Raw genomic sequence first — 26937 nt, forward strand, 5'->3', positions numbered from 1 at the left:
TCTTCTTTAGAGGTGTCAGGATTACTTAAGTTGGGGATGAGTTAAGAAATTTGGAGGGTAATTGATAAAATAATTACAAAGACATGCGTTTTCATCCCCATGTACAATATAAAAAACTTGCCATTAATTACAGAAAGTGACTACTGATGGGCAAGAGAAATCACTTATATACAATAATGTACTGTGAAGAATTTGTCATAACTACATCAACAAAGTATTCTTTCAATGGATCATAGAAATACCTTCTTTTATTCAGAACCACTGACTTCTCTGTCATGGGATTTACTAGCACCTGCATATTTTTTTTTCTATCTTCATGTATACATTTTAACTCCTGGCACAAGACAATTTACTCAAATGTGAATGGAGGTGCAGATAATAATATCAGCTACTGACATCTGAGATTGTAGAAGGAAATTCTGTGTCACTACTCTGTTGTGGTTTGCTTTGAAATGAGAGTCTAATTTTAGGTTGTGTCATTTTAATGGGCACCATCATTAGATTTCACCTACAATTTGTGGCATTTAATTCGGCCTGAAAAAGTATTTAAGCTACAGGTTGTTTCCTTGTGAAATTGGATTATACTGTATGCTATATTAACATACTCTGCCCCCCCCAATCATTATTAATGGAAGCTTAGTTTCAAGGGTCTGAGAGTAAGGAATCAAGTGCCAATTCTAATAATAATATCAAATGAACACTTAACTTGGATAATTTGCATGAGATATGCAATCATATACTATAGTTCTCTTAATGACTGTTAAAAAAAATTATAAGACATTGTAAAGTCTTTAGGTACTCTGCATCTTCTATTTTTTACAAAAAAACCCCTTCAATGTTTCAAGTACAACCAGATCTCAATAATCACAGAATGAATTGACAGAAGAAATCACAGAAATCCCTATTATCTGAAAACAAATATTTAAACCAATCGTTTTAACTTATTCCTCTCAGTGCCTTTATGATTAGGATTGCTAACAAGTAGCAAAATTGACTGCCTGCCATACTGACAAAAACTGAAGTGTTAAAAAAAAATGTTGCCTGTTTCAAGGAAAATGGTTCTAGGAAGTAAGATGAGATAATTAGCCAATTTATACATGTCAGCCAAGAACCCATATACTAACACACTCTCCTGATATGGACACAACAAATTTTGTTGAATGAAAAATTCTGTACATATTTCTTTCTATTTAGTAATCAATCTGTCTTTAAAAGATGTTATCCTTCTGGAAGATATTTATATATTGTTATACATAATTTTATTTACCTGTGAAAATATTAAATATTGTTAATAAATTATGACATATTTTTCAAAATAAATTGGTGATTTCTTTTGGACTTTATAAATGCTGTGTTAATTTTAGTAAAGAATGCTGGCTGCTGGTTAATTCATTGGTGGTACCTAGGCTAGAATTCTGATTCTAAATGCCATCCTAAAAGTAAGGTAGTTATTTCTTGGGCAAGAGCAAAAAGATTGCTATCAGTTTAATGAAATGTTAGTTGGTAGGGATAGAGTGGAGGAGGAGCTGTAAAATGATAGGGCATAAGCCAGTTCAGAGTGGTTATCTTAGCTCTTGCAGGTAGCAGGATGTTAGGGTTATAGATATGTCCATATCAGAAGGTATTGGGTGTCCCAGGATCGGGTGTCTGAAGCATTTGGAGAGGTTGGGTTGGGAAGAGCAAAGGGGGAAAAGGTCAAGTATGAGCAGTAAGTGTGGGAGAAATCTCATATCCTTAGATGGAAAGGAGCAGTGGGACAAGGGCATTTAAGCCATATGGATCTATGGAAAGTAATTAGGCATAACTACTTTAATGGAGAAGTCTCAAGGGTTTTTTTTTTTTGGAGGGGAGGGTTGTGTGCTTTTGGTGAGACAATTTGTACTAGATAACCAAGTCCCATCATTTCAGACAAACATTGAAATGTAATAAATTGTTCCATTTGTTACTATGGTGAATATTATGCTAATTATAGGGTAAACTATGTTACTATGCTCACCACACCCTTAGAAATTAATTTGCCTATGACTTTGAATATGGAATCTAAAGGAACTGGCCTAGGGAAAGGTATCAGCTATTTCTTAGGGGAATATTAGACTTCAGAGTATAGCACGGAATTTACCCACTATCTTTTTCACTGGTCTGGAAATAGCTTAAGAAAAACTACTGAGTAAACAAAATAAAAAATATTTATTAAAATGATATTTATAGAAATACATATACTATAAAATAACAGAAATAATTTATATAAATGTAATATAAATTCTATAAATACAATATTAAAATATAATATAGATAACACAAATTAATATAATATATAAATATAAATGTTGAGTAAAAATTTTAAGAGTGATGAATGTTGGTTGGCATTTTGAGCATTTTAGAGGAAAAATACCTAGGTCTGCAGAAATTCAGGTTGGAAACTTAAAAGTCAAAGAGCAGTAAGAATTACATATGAATTTATATTAATTTAATAAAATACTCCTGAAGTACCAGATCACGCTCCAATTTTGCAAATAAGTCAGAAATTTTTTTTACTAATTATCAGTTCATGGGATTTTGTTCTTAAATCTGTGATAGGCAGTGTCGATTGGTAAATACAAGACAGACATTGGGGTAGATAAGCCAGGTTCAAGTCTTTGACACACACTGGCTTTGAAAGTAAGTGTCCCAACACAGTGGATAGAGAACTGGCCCTGAAGTCAGGAGGACTTCAAATCAAATCTGGCCTCAGACCAAACACTTGACGCTTACTAGCTGTGTGACCCTAGGCAAGTCACTTAACCCTAACTGCCTAAAAACAAAACAAAACAAAACAAAACAAAAAAAAGAAGTAAGTGTTCTAAGCAACTGTCTAAGACTCTAAAGTTCACAGAATAGTTGCCTGTCTGAATTGGTAAAGAGTTTCCTCACCAGGAACTCCTTACACCAGTGAAATCACAAGTACGGTTAAAAAAAAAATTAATACCTTTCACCTAATTAAAAATTTAAAAATACATAGGTTCCCAGTATAGAATTATGTTTGTTAGTAAGGAAAAATGCCCACAACATAATTGTATTTTTTTGTTAAATTTAAATGTTGTTTGTTTTAAGTAATGGTGATTGTTATTTTAAAACAGTATAATGAAAATATTTCCCAAATACTTCTCGTAACTGTAATGGTCAAGCTCAGTTCAAGAGATGAGATGATAAAGGTACTCTGGAGTCACAGGGATTAGGCTGAAAGCTCACCTCTGATTCTTACTACGTATGTGGTACTGGGCAAATCATTTAACTTCCCTGTAGGTCTAGATCACTGGAGAATTATGAGGCAAAATGTTGTACAACATGGTTGTGGTAGCCTTTGGTTTTGTTTAGCTTTTTTAAAAAAAAAAATTTACAAGAGAGGGGAAGGGGGAATGTCTACTGAAACCAACTGTTATAAAAAGTAAAAACTATCAATTTACCCCCTTCCCCCATCTGTCTCTATATAAAAGAAATGAATAATTGTCACTTCCTACTACTGTCAAAAGAATCTGCTTCAATGAATTTTGGAAGATCAAATGACAAAATTAACATTAGTTTCTGATTTAATCACAACAGTAATGTGAAGGAACTTCCAAAGTGAATCACAGTTTTAGACTCAAGAATTCCTACGTTTTGAAAATCTAAGTGACCTTCTTTCCTGGACTCTGTGAAGAATATGTATTAAGAACACAATAAATAGGAAGAATGGACACACTGTAAACAAAATAAACTATTCTGATTTAGCAAATCTATTCAATATTTCTCAGGCTTGGTCCATAATCATAAATTCTGCTAAAAACAAGGTGAAAGGAACAGAAAACAAGAGCCTATGTCATATTAAATTCTACCCCAGCTTTCGGACTCCTTTCTTTTCAGCTCTTCCAGACTTCATAGGCTCTACACACCTTGACACAAATTTATTTTTGTGCTTACAACTAGAATGGTACCTGTTACTTCTTTCGGTACATTGGAAAGATTTAATTTTTCACTAGGGAATGATACTTAGACACCTCACTAAATTCTGCCAAATGTAATCTAAAACTTTTACAGAAATGTTTTAAGTTTGAATTTGTTTGTAAATCATTATGGACCCAGTAAAAATGTATAGCAATTCAGAATGCAGATGATTAACCAAAATTAAAGTCATGCATGCAATATTCTTTTATCTGGAACTTTTCACATTAATGACAATTCACAAAATAATTATGATGTATCTATATTGGGGGCAGGTAGGTGGCACTGTGGATAGAGCACACAGCCTGGACTCATCTTCCTGAGTTCAAATCTGGCCTCAGATTTGACCCTGGGAGAGCCATTTAACCCTGCTTGCCTCAGTTTCCTCATCGGTAAAATTAACTGGAGAAGCAAATGGCAAAGCACTCCAGTATCTTTGCCAAGAAAAATCCAAATGGGGTCCAGGAGAGTCAGACATGACTGAAAAACAAGTAAACAACAGCAACAAATCCATAGTGGAGTAAGGAAGATCATCTTATTATTAATAGGGTCACCAAAAATATCACTAACTTTTCTGGCATCAAAAAACAAAACAAACCATTTCAAAAACAAGTCTACTAAGAACCAATATGTAGTAATCATAATATTAACTAATATTTATGTAGTTGCTGTTTACAAAAACATTCTACAATATTATCTCATTTTATTCTCACAATAACCTTAAGGGGTATTATTCTTAGGAGGAAACTGAGGCAGAGGTTAAGTGCCTTGCCCAAGGTCACATAGCCAGGATGTCTGAGACTGGATTTGAACTTAGGTCTTCCTAACACCAAGTCTAGCATTCTACACAGCAAAATGTTCTACACACAGTTTTGGTGTCATTTGGTTGTTTAATTTTTTTTTTGGCTTAAACTGAGAGGCTTAGCTACCACCTCTCAACTTATAATTGAGAAGTGACTATATAACTCATAATGACTTAATCCCTACTAGATTCAGGAAGGGGTACAATCTATAACCCTCATGTGAGAAAATTATTTGGGGATCTTAAGAATTAAGACAACAGTTCTGTTATAACAAATTATCTTTCAAATTAATGTCAGATAAAAAAGGGTCAACATGGTAGAGGTTGTGTGTATTACCTTTATGGTGACTTCATGTGTGGACCGTTCTATAAATGAGCCTTCAAGGATCCAACAACATGAACAGCACAGTGTCTGCTTGGAGGAGAGGTTCCTAGTGATTCATGAAACATCGGAAGAACAAAACATTAAAAATAATTTCTGAGTTAACATGTCCCTGACATTTTAAGGCACTTTCCTCCTGCCCACGCCACCCTCACCCCCTGCCATTTTGTCTTTATTCTTCACATTAGCTATATTCTTTACTTTTGAATTTGATCCTATATTTGATTGGTTCATTCCTCCTTTCTGTTTTTTTTTTTAAAATTTCAACCCAATCTTGTTTTTAAGAATAGATTGTTTGGTTACAATTGTTCTTCTGAGGACAGAAGACATTAACTTTTTTTAAGTAATGGAAGAAAAAAATGCAGAGTCTACATAGGGGAGAAGAGATTCCTCATAACTGGATGAGGATTTTCTATTTCTAATGTCAACAGTTGTCAGTGTTTATAAAGACAGTCTGAAGAAACTACGGTTTGACACTTTTGCCCCATGTTTTTTTTTTAACTCCTATCATTGAAGAATGAAAAGGTGTGAAATAAGAATGAAGCCCATTTGGTATCCTCTTTGTTCCACAGGTGGGAAATAAATAAGCATTTATTAGGCAACAGACAGTTTGTGAAGCACTTTACAAATATGATCTCATTTGATCTTTAAGCCCAGTAATCATTGCATCCTTTGAAATATCAGATGCAATTATTTCTACCTAAGTACAGAATGTGTTATACTTGATATTTAAAAAATAAGCTAAGGTTAAACATTAGCTGGTTGAAGTTCACTATTAAATCAAATTGCCTGGGACAACCCATTTTAAAGTATAACTGCATGTTTCACATTGTTTAGAATTAAACTGTTCATACCTCAGAGAAAAAGACATCTCTTGTCAGCCACGTTACAGAATATTTGTCATACCTGAAGGCCAATACTGGACAAGCATTATAATACATGTATGTACTAATAATATATATATATATATATATATATATGTATATATAATATATATAATATATAAATATACATATGTGTGAGAATGTGTGTGTGTGCGTGTGTACTTAACACACAAATGTTTAATTTTTAATCACCGGTCCTTCTGGCCCCCAATGGGTGATAGGATGAAGTCAGTGGACTCCAAGAAAATCTAGTATGACCTCTTCATTTAGAGAAGATGAAAGAAGGGCCAAGATACTTACTAATATGCCTACCCTTTATTACTATGCAGTCTTACTGTTGCTTACTACAAACTTTATTTAATAAGGTTTTCAGATTTTTAAATCTTTCAAAGGAATGATTATCCAGGTTCACATCAGTTATAAAGAAAGATACGGCTGTTAATCACATGTAATCATATTTTACTTCTATGTTTAGAAAACACTACATTGGTTTTTATCACTTATTTGCTGTCTCCTTTAAAGTACCAATCAGCACTTTCTGACTTCATTTTATAGTGTTCCCAATAAAATTCCCATTGGCTATCTCAATGGGTTTAAAGTTATTCCTCTCATCTACAAATTTACAGGAATTTATATAGCTTACTCTTTCCTTAAGTATCCCCAAAGTATCGATCCCAGCACAAAGACACCTTTCCTAAATCTTGAGTCCTGCCTCACTGCAATTACTAATATAATTGCATTTATAGGCTTGATTGTACAAAAGAAGCTTTATATTGACATTTTTTCCCCTTAACTGTGACTTTATTCAGGGCCTTAAGGATCCTTTCCTTCAATATACATGGTAAGTAGTTATCCAGCATTTTGTTCGAGCACCTCAAATGAGAAAAAATTCTCCACTTCCTGAGGTAGGCAGCTGTGTTTTTGGATAACTCTACCTTTTGTTGATCCCAACTTTTAACACTCTAATAGATCTGTGAACTTAGTTCGATGTTCATCTAACGATATGGTTTATGGTGGTCCTTACCTGCCCATTCTATGTGACTCCTATAAATCCCTCATAGACAGTCAGCTAAACAGAGGTTCTATCTCGTATTCTCTTGACACTATCTAGATACCATTGAAGCTACATGTACAGCCCAAGAGCCCCACTCTATTTATTGACTGATCCTATATTTCTATATATAAATGGCATGATCATACATACCTTTATACCTTTTTTTTTTTAGGCAATTGGGGTTAAGTGACTTGCCTAAGGTCACACAGCTAGTAAGTGTGAAGTGTTTGGTCTGAGGCCGGATTTGAACTCAGGTCCTCCTGATTTCAGGGCCAGTGCTCTATCCACTGCGTCACCTAGCTGTCCCATACCTTTATACTTTTCCACTGGTTATATTTACATTAAGAATGTCAAAGTTATTGTTTTCATTCATAAGTGGATGAAGACTTTACACTTCCAATGTCAACAGTTGTTAATGTTTATAGATAATCAAAAACATTAAGCCTTGACATTGTTGCCCCATTTTTTTTTAACTCCTATCACTACAGAATGAAAGGGGGTGAAATAAGAACGAGGCCCATTTGCTATTCTCTTCATTTCACAGGTTGCTGAGACCAAAGCATCAATCACCAAGTGGTCCACCCACACTGGTGCTGAGTCTCTCTTAGGGAGGCTGTTGTCACAGAGGAGACAGAGTCTGTTGCTGGGACCACACTTCCTAGCAAGGTAGAGAAGCTGTCAGAGCTTGCTCTCCAAATCATTAGAATAAAGATTTTTCTATGAACTCTTAATCTGCCTCTTAGTTCTGTCCTCTCCAACCAAGCACAATGTGTCTCATCTCACTCCCACAGGCCATCCTTTCAAATGTTTTGCTGTTTTGTCCCTCCTAAATACTCTGTTGTCCATTGTAAACATTCCCAATTCCATCCATGAATCCTCATATAACACAAACTTGAAGGCTTTAACTATATATTATAGTCAAACTCCTTTGGATACTTTCCAGCTTATAAATGTCCTTCTTAAGACATGGCATCCAGAAGTAAACATACTACTTTAGAGCACAGTCCTCTCATCAAGGAAGAGTACAACAGGGCTATTACTCCCTTGTCCAGAACACTGTGTCCCTACTTAATACTGCCTATGGTCATTGTGGCTTTCGTGGCTTCTATGTCATAATATTGACTCATATTGAACTTGCAGTCCATTCACCCTTGACCTTTAAAATTATTTTTTATTTTTAAAATATTTCTTTTATATTATGAATTTGATAAACACCAGAAAACATGGACATCTCAGTATACAAAGCAAAACAAAAAAGAGGATTATGTATAAAATGATGCGCTTTTGTCAAGGACAATTCATTTTTGTCTACTATTTAAATCTTGCTGGTTTTTTTTTTTAATTTAAATTGGTGGGTGAAAGATGAAATGACTGAGGAAACAAAGGTTTGAGCTTCCAGGCATATCAATTTATTAAGCGATGCATGCCAACTGCCCAACAAGTTGGGACCAGGCCTTCCTCAGCTTTGGCACCGAATATAAGAGGAGACAGACTTTTATGCTTTAAAAACAATTAATCAACTAATACCAATTAATTAAAAAAAATAATTAACCAGCCTTCAAAATTAAGTAATCTGATTTCTAATTAGAAGATAGATTAGGGACTTTCCAAATTGGGAGGGGAAGAGCAAATAAGTACAATTTCCTGAAATCTGAAAAAGAGGTGCCCCACTCTCCATGAGTTATCTGTAAACAATCAAAGGAACATGGAAACAATAACTGATTGACCAATATGGGTCCAGTTTTCAGGTAAGACATACAGATTGCTTGAGAGATACATAACCGTGAGAGAAATTCTTGCATCAATCTTCAGATCTGACAAGATTTATAGTCAACATAACCTAGGTCCTTAGTTAAGGGTCTCTAAGCAGCAGACAGAGGTGGTTCAGCTTCCCAGCCATGCAGGGCTAGGCTCAAATAATGCAAAAATGTTTTCTGTCAGTTCCCATAATTGAATAAAGTTTCTTCATGAGACCAAAATTGGACTAGACCTATAACTGAATACAAAAGGAACTGAGCTAGCTCCAGAATTGAGTCACAAGATGGAAGTGAGTATGGTTTACTCAATTCCCACTACCATTGCTGTGCTAATCTCCTCAGTATCCCCTTTTGAGTTTCCTTCTGCTCTCTTCCTTTTACTTATTTAATGATTCATTGATGCTCTTTCCCTTCTTCCTTTATTTCAGTATTGCTTTCATTACCCCTAAAAAAATCCAACAGCAGTGGAGAAGGGGTATCTTTTCCCCTAGTCAGCTACGGAGAGGCACTCAGTTCCTACCTCTGCCCCAGATCTGATCAGACTCTAATTCTATTACTTATTTGCTCTTCTGTAGCCCAGGAAGGAAGTTCATGGCTAGATGGGAAGAGTGGCTGTGCCCTCCATGGAGGTCTTAGAAAATATTCCCAGCCCCAGGGCTCAGCCTGGCCCCACTGATCCCTGTGTCCACCTGTCAACATGGTATGAGCACAACTAATGGCTTTGCTTATGAGCCAGGGAACTTCAGAAAGCAAGGGCTCTGTCCTCTGCATGTTTTAGATGGTGCTTGGGACAACGTGGGCAGGTACTCAATAAATATTAGTTTATGAAAAATAAACTTTCCTTTTTTTTAAACAAGTATATTCAAGGAAAATAAACCCACATATTGGCTGTATATGATAATGTATGTCTCATTTTGCACCTCTAGTCCATCATTTTGTTTCCAAGTTAACCATGACTACCTTTGGGGTTCAGCCCTACAACCAATTCTGAATGGACAAATTACTATCATCTACTCTATTTCTCATCATCTTGGTTGCAAGAATAGCATGGGATTCACAAATGCTTTGCCAAAATTTAGGTGAGTGACTCATATTTGTTGCTTAGCTCTAAGTGTATAGTAGCTCTTTCCCTTTCTCTATATCATGTTCTTCTGCCCTCAGTTTCCTGACAGATCAAGATTTTCTGCTTCATCATCAAGGTCCTTTTTTCTTCTTTGTTTTTAACCTTGAAATACATGCACGCATGTGCACGCACACACACACACACACACACACACGTCATTTTCCCTGATAATTTGGAGATTAAAAGAGATGGTCCTCAATTTTCTTTACTTTAACATGAAGGAGAGAGACAAGCCTGCACCTTGAACACAGATGACAGTCACTTGTCTTTGGCAGAAAGACAAAAATTAGCCATTCTATGCAGATCTAAGAAATCCCACCAGCTCTCCCTAATTTCTCGAAGTGAGATCTTCAGTCCTTTATCTTTCTTGCCAGCAGCTCCCCCTAGAGAACTATTACTATAAACTGCACATGGGTGTCTTCAATTGTAGTTTTTAATTAGTGCACAGGAGAGAAGTACTTATGACAAGTCAGAGTAGTTAATGAGATCTGATGAGATATCGGTAATTTCTCTCAAAAAAAGGGGGCGGGGGAGACTGTGGAAGAGAGTTGAGAGAAGGCTTCAAGAAGGAAGTGGTACCTGAGATGGGCACTGAAGGATTCTAAGAGATGAAAACATGAAGGGACTAGGCTCCAGACATAGTAATATGAATCCCTAAATGCACAGAGGCAGGATCTGGCAAGATAAGGTTGGGAAATTACTTAATATCCAGATCATGTAATAAGGTGTAGTATGAAATAAGGCTGGAAATGTGCATGAGATCCAAACTGTGGCCAGCCTTGAATACCAGGCCAAATAGTCTCTACTTTACTTCTTAGGCAATGGGGAATAACCTACGTTTCTTTAGAGCAGGGGATTGACGAGATGTACATAATGCAAACATTATTTTAGCAGAGTTGTTAAGCCTGGGATGAGAAGTGAAGAATATGGAAGCGGGAGATCAGCTGAGAGATTATTATCATAATCCAGATGAGGAGTGATGAGAGGCTGATCTAAGGTGACAGCAATGGAAATGTAATACTCACTACTATTAATGAAAATAATAGCCGGCATTTACATAATTCTTTAAGGTTTGCAAAAGCTTCACGATACATTATCTCATTCGATTATTTATTAATATTTTATTATCTCATTTGATCTTCACGACAATCCAGTGAGGAAGGAGCCATTATTATTCCCACTTTACAGATGAGGAATCCAAGATTCCAAATTCAAATACATGTCAGTCTTTCAGCTGCATTCGACCCTTCACTACCCCATTTGGGGCTTTCTCAGCAAAGATACTGGAGTGCTTTGCTTCTCCAGATCATTTTACAGACAAGGAAACTGAAGCAAACAGGGTTAAATGACTTGCCTAGGGTCATAAAACTAGTAAGTCTGAGGCTGGATTTGAACTCAGGTCTTTCTGACTCCAGGCTTAGATGTTCTATCCACTGAGCTATCTAGCTCTTCTTGAGAGAGGAATTAAAGTCCTCTGTGGTGGTATAAGTGTCTTCATTCTCCTAAGGTATTTCCAAAAACCTTTTAGAGTTTCAAAATACAGTGGTGATAGCAACGGCTGTCATGGCTACAGGAAAGACATAGGAGGTTTTTCTGACTTCTCTCTAAAGATCATCAGGACTACTGTTGAAATACAGGACTGCTTCCCAATTTGATGGGGATACCAGCTAACTGGGCCAAATCACTTCAGCCCTGTGCTAATGTGCAAAAGCAAGAGAATGAACCAAATGAGCTATGAAGTCCCTTCAGACTCTTAAATAAATTACCCAGCGGTCAATGAAATCCAAGCAAACCTGGGTCCAATGGATCCACCTGGAAATTTAGCTGAAGTATTGCTGGATAAGAAAAACATGAACTGAACTCGAGATTTGCAAGGATCAATAATTTTCAAATGCTTTGTTACTAAACAGATAAAGGAATGTAGTGATTTATTTAAATACTGTAAGGCTATATTGCTGATGATATAATCTTATAGTACAGTCATAAATGTGTCAGAATTACATAGGATCGTTTCCAGTTTTATCAACTTGTTTGTAAAATATCGCTGTTAGTAACCAGCCCTGAAAATGAAGCCCATTCATCACTTTACTTTTCTGTTTTATTATATTTCCCTGAAGATTCAGAGGCTAAACTAAACATGTTAATAGACAAGGGATTTCAATGCCCTCCTTAAGCAGTTCCAGAAAGAGATTCTATTCTTTGGCACATGCCTTCAACATCATAGAGCCTACTTTACACATGTAAAGGTTGTTGCTGTTGTTGTTTTATTGTTTTCATAGTATAGAAAAAAAGAAAGAGTGGGGTCAGAGACTTTTGTTATGACAAAGAGAGAGAGAGAGACAGCCTCCAATACCAAAGCTCTTCATTTTTATGACACATGCAGGCTTTAATAATATTTCCCTTTATCTGATTTACAGACATGGGATTAAAAGAAAGACTTACTTACGTCACAGGGTCTTGGATTGCTTTTGATTATTGGGATCGTGAGAATAGTAGTGCTCAGAACAACATCAGCACCTAGGAAATTCCATGTTCCAAAGATACTAGGGCTGACTTCTTTAATCAGGAGCCTTAACAGATAAGTCCTAAGAGGACAGAGGCATCACTGGTCAAGATGTAAATCCAGTCTTTTGACTTTGGATAGCCAGAGTAGGGAAAACCTCAGTGACAATTCATGTTCATGTCTAAGGGAGGGAAAAGGGAATTTCTTAGAGAAAGTGTCTTGGTTGGTATGGGTTGTCCTCATTGGCTTGGGGGATGGGGAAGAATGTGAGATCAACTTGATGAAGGCAGGAAACCAGTAATAATTTTTAAAAAATCTATTGGATTTTTCCTAGTAGTTTTCTAATTCAGAGAGCTGGTTAACTCACTCAATAACAGACAGATTAAACAGGCTGCCAGTGGAGAGAGGTGGGGAGGGGGTGAGACTGGGAATCTCCTCAAAGTCCCACCATTAATACAGGGTTGCCAAGAAGTGACCAAAACGAATGCATTATAGATGGTTTCACAATTTCATTCTGAAATGAAACATGAACGTCTTAAGAGAAAGACATTATTCTGTCAGCAAGTAACCAACTAAAATATTTTTGATTTTAGCTCAGATAAGGCCAATTGAAAATGCAGTAGTAACTAATTAAAGGAGTCAGTGATAGGCTGCCCAAAACAAACAAAAAAATTAAAGATAAGTAGCTTTTCTTTACAAGTCAAACGTGTGTGTGTGTGTGTGTGTGTGTGTGTGTACTGACATGGCCAATGCAGAATTTAATTTGCTTGACTATGTATATTTGTTGCACAGGCTTTCTTTTTAATCCCCCCCCCCACTTTTTTTCAATGAGGGGAGTGGGGCAAGGAGAGAAAAGATTTTTATTAAAAATTAAATTAAATTAAAATGTTTAAAAAACTGCAAGTCAAATAAATCACGGGCTATAGAACTCTGAGACAAAATAGTATGGTGAGAGAATGCTACCTTTGGGGTAAGAGGGTTGGAAACCCAGCATTTCTGCTTATATCCTTTGGGTAAGTCACTTAACCTCTCCAGGGTTATGTCTCCTCATGTTGGAAATGAGGAGGCTGGACAACATTACTTCTAAGATCTTTTCCAATTATAACTATATGATTTAATGATCATTTTGGCTTTGTCACAGTTACTAAGGAGCCTGGATGGATACTCAGGCACAGTTACAGACTTCAGGAAAATGATATTTATAGTCCAAAAAGCCAGAAAATAGAGAGAGGTATGCAAATTTCTGTAGGAAAAAGCTGCATTAGAGAACTCTAGTTTCTTCCATGCAATCTGTTTTACTTTGGTATCACTAAGGAAGTTTTAAAATCCCTTTTCAGTGTCATGAATAATATACCCATTCCATGAGTGTTATTCCCAATATCTGTTGGAATATCAAAATTTAAGGATGACAACATCCCTCAGAGGCTGCAGGAACCACAGAGGAAACTTCTTTGGCTTCTCTCCCCCAGAGGACCAAGGATTAATGAGACTAGGGTTAAAACAGACTTACCTAAGTCTCTTATATGGGATTCCTTCCCCATTCGATGGGGATGCCTTCTAAAAATCCCTGGAAATAGCAGAGTCCAAAACAGTGCACTGTACCTGGAGAGAAAAAAGCCTCAATTAGAAACAACCTACAAGAGAGGTTAGGGTCTTTTATGTAGGCAAAAGGATGATTGACAGATGAACCTATCTCTACATAGTTAACATCTTTTATATTAAGTGAGGGAGAGAGATTGTTGCATGGGTTAGCAACACCATGAATATCAGAGAGTGTGACTTGCATAACTGTGAACTAGAAAGTTTCTCTACATAATGGGAGTGGGGAGAGGGAGGAAGATGAATGCCTATCTATCTTCGATTTTAAACTTGGGTTTGTTTTTTTTTAACAAGAACTTAAATATCAAGCATGAACATTTCAATACACAGAGAATGAAAAAAAAAGTGAGAGGAGATTGTAAATGAAACTGTAAATATCTGGGAAGGGAAGTCACACAAAACAAAACCCAGACACTGGCTTCCTGAAAACTCAGTTTCATTCTACATCATTAGACCAAGATGTTTTGTGGTTCATGGGTGCCATGATTTAGGGCTTCTGGAGTTTTAAACGGTCATTGTATTAATTATAGTTCTTAAGTCTGTCAAAGTTTTTTTTTCTTTACAATGTGGTAATCACAGTATAAGTTGTTTTCCTGGTTCTGCTCACTTTACTCTGCATCAGTTCACACAAATCCTCCCAGGTTTCATTCATTTCAGTAACAAGATCATAGATTCTGAGATGGAGAGGACCTCACTGACCTTCTAGTCCAACCCCCTCATTTTAGAGATGAAGATACTGAGGCTGAGGGATGTTAAGTGACCTCCTCAAGGTCACAATATATGTCAGAGGTAGAAAATTTATGCCTAGGACCTTTGATCCCAGAGCCAATGCTCTTTCCACTCTATCCGGCTACCTCTTTTCTTTTGCATAGCACATAATGTATTGTCTTATAAGTAGTAAGTGATAAATATGTGCTTCCTAAAATCAGTGCTTAGTGTGTGGTGTGCCCTAACTGGTGTAGTGGAAAGAGCCCTGGATTTGGAGTTAAAGGACCAGGGGCCAAATCCTGGATCTGTGACTTATTATATGTGCAACATTTATCAAGAAGTTATATAACCTTTCTGGGCCTCCATGTCTTCATCTGTAAATTGATGAGGTTGGTGTAGATCAGGGGGTTCTTAACCTTTTTTCTTAACTTTGTGTTCTGAATCCCTTCAGCAGTCAAGTGAAGCCTCTGGACCCCTTCTAAGAAACTATTTTTCAACGCATAACAGAAAATACATAGGATTACAACGAAAACCAATTATATTAACATAATAATTATTAATAATACCACTAATAACTAGCACTTATGTAATATCTACTCTATGACAGGCTGTGTTAAGCACTTTGGCATAAATACTATCTCATCTGATCCCCACAATAATCCTGCAACATTGCTATTATGATCCTCATTTTACAGTTGAGGAAACTGAGGCAAACAGAAGTTAAGTGACTTGCCCAGGGTCACACAGCTAGTAAGAGTTTGAGGCCAGATTGGAACTCAACATTCTATCCAATGCACCAGTTATTACTAAGCAAACAAGTTTATGAACCCCCAGTCCAGACCCCCTGGTCTAGAGGATCTCTAAGGTCCCTTCCAACTCTACAGCAATCCTATGATCACTCAAAGAGGTCACAGTTTATTTGGATCCCTCATCTGAAGTAAGGTTAGAATCCCCCCAGCTGAAGACATCTGGTTTTGAGAGTCTGCCCGGAATTTCCTGTATTAGAGGGCCACAAGGGACAATACTCAGATGGTTTTATGTAACCAAACCACGGATCCCAACCACGGCATAATGCAGTCACAATGTGGGATGGCAGTAAGAGCAGAAGAGAGAATTTCTTCTACTCTATAACTCAGTGCCTTTATCCAAACCTATTAACTAATCCTAGGGAGAGTCTGCCTCTGGATGGTTTTCACATTCATCATAAATAAAAGGTTTTTTTTTCCCTTCTCAGTAGTTCAAACCAAAATGGAATCATTCTTTCCAGAGGGAAATTATTTTAAATATGTTTTTGAAGAAAACCACATGATACTGGTGTAGATGTTAAACTTGGAGTCAGAAAGACCTAAGTTCACATACCATACTATATGACTCCTGTCAAATCTCTTAAAACCATCTATGCCTCAATTTCTTTGCCTGTAAAACGAAGGAATTGGAGTCAGTGGATTCTAAGGTCTCTTCTGTCTTCAAGGTAAAAACTGGTCAAGCATATGTCTACATGAAGAGATTTCTAGTATATATCCCCAAGCTTGTTTTAAATTTGTTTGTTTTTTTAATGTTCATGTTCAGTCATGTCCAATTCTTCCATGACCCTATTTGGGGTTTTCTTGGTAAAGATACTGAAGCGGTTTGCCATTTTCTTTTCCAACTCCTTTTATAGATGAAGAAATGGAAGCAAACAGGGTTCAGTGACTTACCCAGGGCCACACAGCTAGTAAGTAGCTGAGGGCGAGATCTGAACTCAGGTCCTCTGACTTGATAGGCAGCACTCTATCCACTGCACCATCTAGCTGCCCTAATGTTCAATTAAAGAGAATCTATTGTTATTTCTATTTATTTAAATCACAGTGTGGGTCCACTTTAGGAGTTCAGTTTGATAAAACAAAGTTGTTACCTGGCACCATCTCCACCAATGCCCTAACTGATCACATACAAGATATTACTTGGAAAGAAAACCAAAAATACTTATTGTATATCCATAGCTGATAACCTGAAGGTTTAAACTATCCCCTCTTAAAGTAAGAATAGATTCATTATTCCTTCCTCATTTATGTTTAAATTACGCTAAGGGAAAATATATTCTAGGCCTTCTACTCAAACGTGTATGTCATGTTCTGAAGGCAGTTCTGTGACAGAGCATACAGAAAACTTCAGAGCCAACCAAGTGTACTCAGTGACCATTTCTAGGGCTTAGACAGAAAACAAGTGTTTTGATGGGAGAATAAAAGCATTTTCGGAAGAAAAGAGCTGCAAATTCTTTATAAGGAATGAATGAATAAAAACATCAGTTTGCTTCATTTTATTTCTCCTCTGAGAAGTTACACTTAATTAAATTCCAACTACAAGGCCATTTCTAGGTAAAAAGGTTATTACCACTAACCTCTAACACTTGCCCTCCAAAAAACAGTCTTCCTCTTTTGGACCTGGTTATCATGCTACTTCCCACATGGCTGTCTAGGGTCCCTGAGGTACCTCCTCACCCAGACCTTGCCTTCCATCTTCCCTTTCCTCTCAATATACCTTACCCTCTCCTTCACCTCATCCCCTCAGGGCTTTGTTTCAGTCAAAATAATTCATCTGATTAACTAATTCCCAAAAAGATGTTGATGGAAAATAATTTATTTGCATTTTAATAATATAGCACAATGACAGGTATAGTTCTAATGCTGGGAATTTCAGGCAGAATAGAAAGAAAATGGGAGAAAACAACTAGAGACAGATGGGCTTTTCAGTGACCTGCATGTCACCAACACAGACTGGTAGTCTCATCTTTGTGGACTGACTGGGGATGGGAGAGTGCGGGGTATTGTCTTTACTATTATCAGAGGTCTGTATTCCAGCTTCAGAGAAAGAACAATAAGCTAGGTAGGAGAGAAAATTCCTAGTGGCTCTTCCAAAATGCTCCCAATTCTGTTTCTCTGGATACATGTCAACCCAGTCTCCCATCCAAATACTGGACAAACAGGCTGATTAATACGAAGCTTATCAAATGTGACAGAATACAGTATCAGAATAAGGAAGGGACTCCTTCAGTGAGGAAATTCCCTCTACCATGCCAGTATGACACCATTTACAGTTTGAGAGTTGCCTTGCTCAGGGTCACAATGCCAGTATATGTACGGGAAAGGGTTTGAACCCAAACCTTTTTAGCTCCAAGGCTGGAGAGGGGATGTCTCTGACAACTACATTATACTACCTCTCTCATTCGATAACAAAACTTTTGTTTGAGTGTCCACTACATGCATGGGGAGGAGTAATTACAAGATTGCTCCTGAACTCACAGAGCATAACTGCACAAAAATTCATCCTCGCAATGATGACCCTGTAGCAAAATGAACTTAAGAAATATTAAAACAATATTCACTATACTATACTTGCTAGAGGCAGAAGTTTACTAATGCATTGGCGGGGGCGGGGGGTGCGATTCAGTGAGGGCTAAAATAAAAAAAGATTTCCCTAATTAATCAGAATACTACAGTAACCAGACTATCCTATCCCCCCTAAATTCCAATTAAATAGTTTTGCTGTAAGAGATTTTTTTAAAAATACAACATAATTATAAGCTCAATATAAGACTATATACAACTCCAAAGTTTGAAAAATGAATGTTAATGACCTGAAAAAAACTGAATGGAATTATTCCAAGATGTGGTCATTGATCTAATATAGCCATGTGTGCAGACATACATTTACTAAGGGAGAGGAGGAGCTGGGGTCTGTGATTTCATAAGGGCTGGGGAAACCCAAGTGTAGAAACTTTTCAATTAGACTATAACTTATAATTTTAGAGAGCTGCCCGAGGGCAATGAAATGGCCCATCACCACACAGCGAGCAGATGTCAGAGGCAGAATCATTCTGACTTTAAGGCTAGCCAGCTATCCATTATTCAGACAGCAACACTAATTCATCATCATCATCATCATATATTATTGTTCAGTCATGTCAAACTCTTTGTGACCCCATTTTGGGTTTTCTTGGCAAAGATATTGGAGTGGTTTTCCATTTCCTTCTCCAACTCATTTTACTGATGAGGAAACTGAGACAAACAGGGTTAAGTAATTTGCCCAGGTTCATATAGCTAGCATGTGTCTGAGGCCAAATTTGAACTCAGGAAGACGGGTCATCCCAACTCTAGGCCCAGTGCTCTATTTACTTCGCCACCCAGCTGCCCTTTTATTTACTGTAACAAGCAGAAAAAGATTACAAATTAATTGTGTCCGCAATTCTTATACTCTCATTTTTAACTTTTTTTTCTCTTTTACTATTAGAGAATATTAAAAAAAAAATTTGGCCAACATAATAAATAAATGCATGATCTTCGAGTTATATGAGAAACTGTAAAAGTGATTCTAAAAGTACTTACTACCTTGCAGGTGGTGTGTGGTTTTTTGCTTTTTGTTTTTTTTGAAGAAAACCTCAAATGTTTTGTATATTCTAAAAATGATAAACAGCTTTAAATTTTCACAAGGGTTTTTTTGTAAAATAACCTTTAATAGTCTCACAAAATGAGAATACATGCCAAACTCTACTCCGCCATTACTATGCCAGAATAGTATATAATTAGAAGACATTTTTTAAAAGAATGAAATCATACCCTTGTTTAATTAGAAGACTACAATAATGTGTAATCTAAAGGTATGTCAAATAACTACAGTAATTTCAAAGCAGCAATAAATGTAAATGATATTTTGAGGTGTCAACAACAAGTACAATGTGATGTGAAAATATCTGTTTTCTAATAGTGAAAAAAAGTCACAGGTATTGCTAATACAATTGTGATTTGTTGCTTACATTCTTAATAAAAGAAAATGCTAAATTTCAGTTAGAGGTTAGAGAAAGGAAAATATGTAACTTCTTTTTCATTATCCAAGTTCAAAGACCTCCTAAAATCTATTTCAGATTAAGATCCCCAGCTTCATACCATTTCATTTAGTGATACCATCAGCTCTCATGGGTTTAATTATCCTTTCTATGTAGATAGTTACATCTATAATATCTTTACAACACATTATTATATCTATTTATATACAAATATGTGTGTGTATCCAGATCTATGTATCAAGTCCTAACCTGTTCTGATGTCCAATCCCACATCAATGAGTGCCTGTTAGATATTTTAAGTTGGATGTCCCATATGCTTCTCAAACTCAACATGTCCAAAATAGAACTCATTCTTTCCCCAAATCTTTCTCTTTTTCCCCAAATTCACTGTTACCATTGAGGGTACCGATATTTTCCAAGTCACCTGGATGACTGCCTCACCCTTTTCCATGACTTCTCGTTCATTTTCACCCCACACAGCCAATCTGTTGTCAAGTCTTGTCATTTGCATGTCCATGATATGTCTCATACATGTCCTTTTTCTCTTTGGTCACACTGAATACCACAATACTATTGGCTTACATCACCTCTCTCTCGAATATCACAACAGCCTTCTAATTGGTCTGTCTGCCTCAATTACATTCCCCACTCTAATTCACTTGGGTTGATAGTGAGTTTCCTCAGTAACATATGACCATGGCATTCCCACCTTGCTAGTAAACTCCAATGACTCCCTATCACCTCCAGGATCCCATATAAAGTCCCTCGGGGGAGAGGAGCCCATGTGAAACCTGCCACATCCTGGTTCTCTTACTTTTTCAGTCTTCTTACACACTCTACGATTCAGCTATATTTGCTTTTTCTCATACACAGACCACCACCTCTTGGGATTCCATGCCTTTTTACCTGCTGTTCCTCATGGCTGGAATGTTCTTCCTCCTTCCTTCTCTGCTCTTAGATTCCCTGGCTTCTTTCCAGACTCAGCTCAAACTCCACCTTCTGCAGAGAAGCCTAAGTCCTTCCTCCTCCACCCCTAAAATTACCTTCCATTTACACAGCGTATATCCTTTTTTTTTTGAGGGGGGGGGATTAGGCAATGGGGTTAAGTGACTTGCTCAGGGTCATGCAGCTAGTAAGTGTCTGAGGATGGATTTGAACTCAGATCTTCCTGACTCCAGGGCCGGTGCTGTATTCACTGCACCACCTAGCTGCCCCTACAGTCTATATCTTACCTATCAACACGTTTTCCCTCCCATTAGAATGTGAACTCCCTGAGGGCAGGAACATTTTTCTTGCCTTTATTTGCATTCTATTTATTTGTATCCTCCTAGCAGATAGTGCCTGGAATATACAGAAATACCTCATTTTATTGAGCTTTGCTTTATTGTACTTGGCAGAGACTGAGCTTTGCTGTTGCATTTTTTTAAACAAATTAAAGGTTTGTGGCTACGCTATGTCAAGCAGATCTATCAGCACCATTTTCCCAATGGCACGCACTCCCACCCTGTCTCTCTGTCACATTCTGGTAATTCTTACAATATTTAAAACTATTTTATTATTAGTATATATTATGGTGATCTGTGATCAATGATCTTTTGATATTATTGTAATTGTTTTGAGGTACCAACTTAAATGATAAACTTTGTGTCTCCTCATTGCTTTCCCTCTCCTTGGGCCTCCCTATTCCCTGAGACACAACAATATTGAAATCAGGCCAATTAATAACCTTACGTTGGCCTCTAACTGTTGAAGTGAAATCAATCGATGCAGCAAACTTCACTATTGTCTTACTTTAAGAAATTTCCACAGCCACCCCAACCTTCTGGAACTACCACATTGAACACTGAGGCAAGGTCCTCCACTAGCAAAAAGATTACAACTCGTGGAAGGCTCAGATGACGATTAACATTTTTTAGTAATAAAGTATTTTTTAATTAAGGTACGTACACTGTTTTTTTATACATAATACTATTGCATAAATAGACTACAGTATAGTGTAAACACAATTTTCATATGCACTGGGAAACCAAAATACTCATGTCTTGCTTTATTGTGATATCCACTTTACTGTTATGGTCTGGAACCCGACCTGCACTATCTACTGAAGTATACCTGTATTAAACGCTTAATAAATGCTTTAATGACTGACTGACTGCCCTAAGGACAACCACATTTTGGAGCTGGACACTCCCTGAGGAAGATATTATCGGGATCTGCATTAAAATTTAGCCTCTGTTGTCACAGAGGCAAAACAAAGCTCCCAGTGGTTGTAAGCACGAGACAGGCAGTGCCTACCCCTAGATGCAAGCAGCCACTTGTGGGTTGGACAGCCCTGGTGACTTCCCTTCTTCCTGTGAATGTTTTCAGTGTTCTCTGATCCCATTCACAGGGGATAAGTCTGTGTCTGTGCTCCCTACAGAGAGTGGTCGATTTGTCTGTTACAGAGGCAGAAGCAGTCACTGCCAGTCATTGGGTGCAGCACACTACACACATTCTTAGCTGTCTGTCAGCTGTTTGAACCCTTGAAATGAGCCAGATACTGCAGATCCCTGAAAATTTCCTCCTGACATGCAGATGCCACCTTAATCCAACTCTCTCATGTTACGGATGAGGAAATTGAGTCCCATGGGAGCTAAATGACTGGCTGAAGAGCATACAGGTAATTAGTGTCAGAGGCAGGATTGGAACTCATGACAATGATAATGATGGTGATATTAATAACAATAGCCATCACTTACACAGTACTTCTAAGATCTGCAAAACACTTTGCCTGTTTTTATCACCAACAAGCCTCTATTAAAACACTTTGACAACAACGTAGCTTCACCTAGCTTAGATGGTGCAAAGGATAGAGTGCCGGGAGTCAGGATGACCTGATTTCAAATCCAGCCTCATGTATTTACTATCTGCATGATCTTGGGCAGGTCACTTAACCTCTTTCTGCCTTGGCTTCCTCATCTATAAAATTGAGCAATGATAATAGCACCTACCTCCCAGGGTTGTTGTGAAGATTAAATGAAATAATAACTGTAAAGTTCTTGAAACAGCACCTAACACATAGTAAGCATTATATAAATGTTAGCTATTATTATTATATGCTATTATTAACCTCATTTTACAGATGAGGGTAAGTACCTTCCCCAGGGCCATAGAGCTAGTACATGTCTGAAGCAGGATTCAAATTCCGATCTTTTCTGACTCCAAGACCAGATATCTACCCATTGGGCCTGGTACCTTTCAGAACGATGTGTGTTTGATTCAGGGACAGGGAAATAGAGGTAAAACCTAATTTTAAAATGGAAGGACTAGAGTTGTGATTTCACTAATACAGGGATCAAGGGAGAAAACTCATTCCTGAAACATGAAAATTTGAGAGAATTTTGCCTAAGGCACTGGGAAGTTAAAGTGATGGCCAGAATCATTCTGCCCATACATATGAGTGGTGGGACTTGAACCCTGGTCTTCTTGACTCCAATTCTACCTCTCTATTCACTATGCCTTGCTGAATCTATTTTCCCCAAAATGGAAGTCAACAGAAAAAGAACATCACCACACACACACACACACACACACACACACACACACACCCCCACCCCATTTTATAGTAGGCTATGCTGGAATCAATTTCCATTATACAAAGAAAAATGTAGGCTTATTGCTTCATCCAGTAGAGCACTCTCTGCTAAACTGAAACAATAATTTATTAAATGGTACCCTAGCAACCCAAACGCTCCCAGCTAATTTCTCAGGTAACAAGTATTTATGAAGCTGCTACTAGTACAGAGCAGTAGACTTTGGGAGTGGAGGTCCTAGGAAGGCAGAAGGAACGAAGGAAAGGAATCAGGCAGAGGATGTACTGGTTCTTAAAATTTTAAATCTAACCTACTCTCTTAGTAAGTAGCTAATAAATTGGCTGAAAAAAATGTTCTTGGATGATGGTGACTGATTGATTGAAAATGATGAAAGAATGTCAAATAAATGCTACCTTTCTAACTTCTATCACTGACAGTTCGGAAAACTGTTTTGTGACCCTCATGTCTGTAACCCACTGATATCTCAGGGTTCTGATGGATCAGATCTCTCTGTGTCTTAATGAAAAAGTGCAATTCCTTATGTTTAATGTACCATACTAGCCATGTACCTTTCCTGTTTAACTACATAGTTAAGCTATTATCACAGCATTTCTAAAACTACTGATCACTGATCACATCATTTCCACAGTTTCGTGAAGGTGGCACTGTGAGTCAAACAATAAGGGATTTTTCTATGGTCCTTGTGAATTGGGTAGTGTGGATTCCTATTAAACAGGTGAAAAGATAGGTTTGGAAAAGTTAAATTATTTGGACAAGGTCTGAGAGCTAGTAATTCTGGAGCCAGGGTGTTTAAACCCAGGTTTAAACCTTAAATCATTACAAAATACCACATTACTTCTTACAAACTTATTTTTAGATAAATTTTTATTATTATCTTTTGTTTTATATTAACTACATTTTCTCTACTCCTCCCAGAAAGCTAACCCTTACAATTTTTTTTTTAATTTATAAAGGTGGGGAGAGAGCAGTTTGGAAAAAACTAATCAATAAATACAAAAAAAGTCTGGCATTTATATGTAATATTTCACACCCATACTACCTGACCTCACCAAAAAGGGGAGGATGACATGTGCATGTGGGGAAATCAAATTTGGACATTATAATCTGAAACATTAAATCTTGATTGATTTGTCTTTATTCTTTTTGTATCTATGTTACTGGGATCATTGTGTCTATTGTTTTTCCTAGTACTGCCTACTACATTTTGCATCAGTTTTCACAAATTTTGCCATGCTTATCTGTATCAATTATATTCACAGTTTCTTCAAGCACAATAATGTGATATTGTATTTTTATACCACAACTTGTTTAGTTCTTCTGCAATGGGTGGGCATCTACTTTGTTTCTAGGTATTTGGTGTTAAAATATTTTGCTATAAATATTTTAGTTTATATGGGATGTTTGTTATACGGGATCTTTGTTTTTGTTATTTTCTCATAAATTTGTTTTGAGAAAAATTATTATTCAGCTCAATATTTTTCTGAAAAAGTTACTAAAGGGAAACTTAAAAAAATTCCAGTTTCCTAAATAGTCAAAAAAGATTGGAGGTTAATCGGGTTTCCAAGATGAAAAACAGTATTATATCTTTTCTTTTCATGCTTAAGTTTAATATTTCAATCAAATATTAATTTATTGGGTTTTGACCACATACAAATTGCAGCAGAGCCCACAAAAAGGTATAAAACAGGCCCCCAAATTCAAGGGACTTACAATCAAGTTGAAAATACTTATACATGTCTAACTAGATAAGGTAATATATGATATGCTAAAGAAATGAAAAACACTATGCATTAGGGAAGTTTAGGGAATGGAAGAGACAGAATCTTAGGGAAAATGCATTTTAGGGGGTCTAAAAGAAGATAAGGTGACAAGGATGAACAGTCTGTCAGCTAGAAGAGGAAACAGCATTTAAGAAAGAGGTAGTGGTCAATAATGCTGTATGCTGCACAGAGGTTAAGAAAGAGAAGTGCAAAAGGCTGTTGGTATAGATCTTGACAAAATAATTTATTTCATTTAAAAAACATGTAGAATATCAAAGGAAATGATGAAAAGAGGTAGGAAAAGGGGGGAATAACACTTCTAGACTTCAAATATAAAGTAGCAATCATCAAAACTACCTGATATTTATTTTTAAAAAAAATAAAGAGGAGGATCAGTGGAATGGCCTAGACAAGGCAGAATCAGAAAAATTGGAATGCAACAACCTGAAGAGTGATGAAGGAGAAAATCTAATTATTTAGGACAAAAACTGCTGGGAAAGCTAGAAATCTGTCTGGCAGAAATTAGGCTTATACCAACATCTTATACCATATTCCACAATACATTCTAAATGGATATGAGGCTAATATTAAAGATTATACTATTTAAAAAATCATAAGAGAAAGAGATAATACATCTCATAGCTGTGTGTAGGAAATGTATTCTTAACCAAATGACTCCCAGTATCTTCACCAAGAAAATCCAAAAAGAAGTCAAGAAGGGTGAGCGATGACTGAAAACCACTACACAACACCAAAAACAGTGATCTTTGTTTACATAAATCTGAAAAACTTTTGCATACACAAAATAAATGCACCTAGAATAAGAAGGATAATAGCTGAATGGGAAGACCTTTGTATCAAATTTTTCTGATAAGGGTTTTATTACCCAAGATAGTTAAACAATTAACATATATGTGTGTGTGTGTGTGTGTGTGTGTGTGTGTATACACACACCTCATTCTTCATAGATAAATTTTCAAAGGATACGAACACAGTTCTGAAAAGAATTGCGAACTATTTTTTTATTTTTTAAAATTTATTTTATTAATTTATTTTGATTTGTCAACAATCACTTCCATATCCTTTTGAGTTTAAAATTTTTCTCCCCCTTCCTCCCCACTCCCCTCCCCAAGACAGCACACAATCTGATATATGCTATACATTTACATTCCTATTAAACATATTTTCACATTAGTGATGTTGTAAGTAAAAATTAAGACCAATAGGAGGAACCATCAGAAAGAAACAAAACTCAACAGAAGAGAAAAAAAAAAGATAGCATATAATGGGTTTTTTTTAAAGGCAATTGGGGTTAAGTGACTTGCCCAGGGTCACACACTGCTAGTGTCAAGTGTTTGGCCTGAGGCTGGATTTGAACTCAGGTCCTTTAGACTTCAGGGCTGGTGCTCTTTTCCACTGCCACCTACCTGCCCCAAGAATTGTAAACTATTAACAACCTCATGAAAGAATGCTCTAAATCATGAATAAGATAAATGCAAATCAAAACAAATCTGAGGTTTTACCTAATAATCTGAAAATTGGCAAAAATGACAAAAAATGGCAAGATTCAATACTGTTGGGGTTGTGGGAAGACAGGTACACTAATACATTGTTGGTGGAGCTGTGAATTGGTATAACCTCTTGGATAAGCCATTTGAGATTATACAAGTAAAGTTACTAAAATGCCCGTACCCTTTGACCCAAAAATCCTATTATTGGGCTCATGTCTGAAGGAAGTCATTGATAAGAACAAAGGCCCCATGTAAAGTTAGATATTTATAGCAGCACTTTTTGTGACAGGAAAGAATTGGACATAAAGTAGATAATCACTGATTGGAGAGCAGCTAAACATATTGTGATGTGTGAATGTAATGGTAAATTACTGTGTTCTAAAATATGATACGTATGATGAATGTAGAAAAGCATGGAAAGATTTGTATGAACTGATGAAGAGTGAATTAAGCAGGGCCAAGAAAACAATGAGCACTGCAAT

The 26937-nt window shown here is 36.7% G+C and overlaps 1 protein-coding gene across 7 annotated transcripts in view; it reads right to left on the reverse strand.

The window, feature by feature from the left end:
* TBL1X (transducin beta like 1 X-linked) overlaps positions 1 to 26937 on the reverse strand; it is a 371320-nt gene that overhangs the window by 126905 nt on the left and 217478 nt on the right. For 5 of the 7 annotated variants that reach the window (XM_021006254.2, XM_078146115.1, XM_021006255.2 and 2 more), the window contains 2 exons: positions 13973 to 14064; positions 5097 to 5190 (listed from right to left, as the gene is read on the reverse strand). The gene's annotated coding sequence lies outside the window, so the exon portion shown is untranslated. Of the gene's footprint in view, positions 1 to 5096; positions 5191 to 12405; positions 12618 to 13972; positions 14065 to 16466; positions 16544 to 26937 lie in introns of those variants that run through there. The other 2 variants (XM_078146117.1, XM_078146118.1) reach the window with 2 other exon arrangements.

This window comes from Phascolarctos cinereus, unplaced genomic scaffold (genome assembly GCF_003287225.1).
Source record: "Phascolarctos cinereus isolate Bilbo 61053 unplaced genomic scaffold, phaCin_HiC Scaffold_726;HRSCAF=1367, whole genome shotgun sequence".
Classification (NCBI taxonomy): domain Eukaryota; kingdom Metazoa; phylum Chordata; class Mammalia; order Diprotodontia; family Phascolarctidae; genus Phascolarctos; species Phascolarctos cinereus.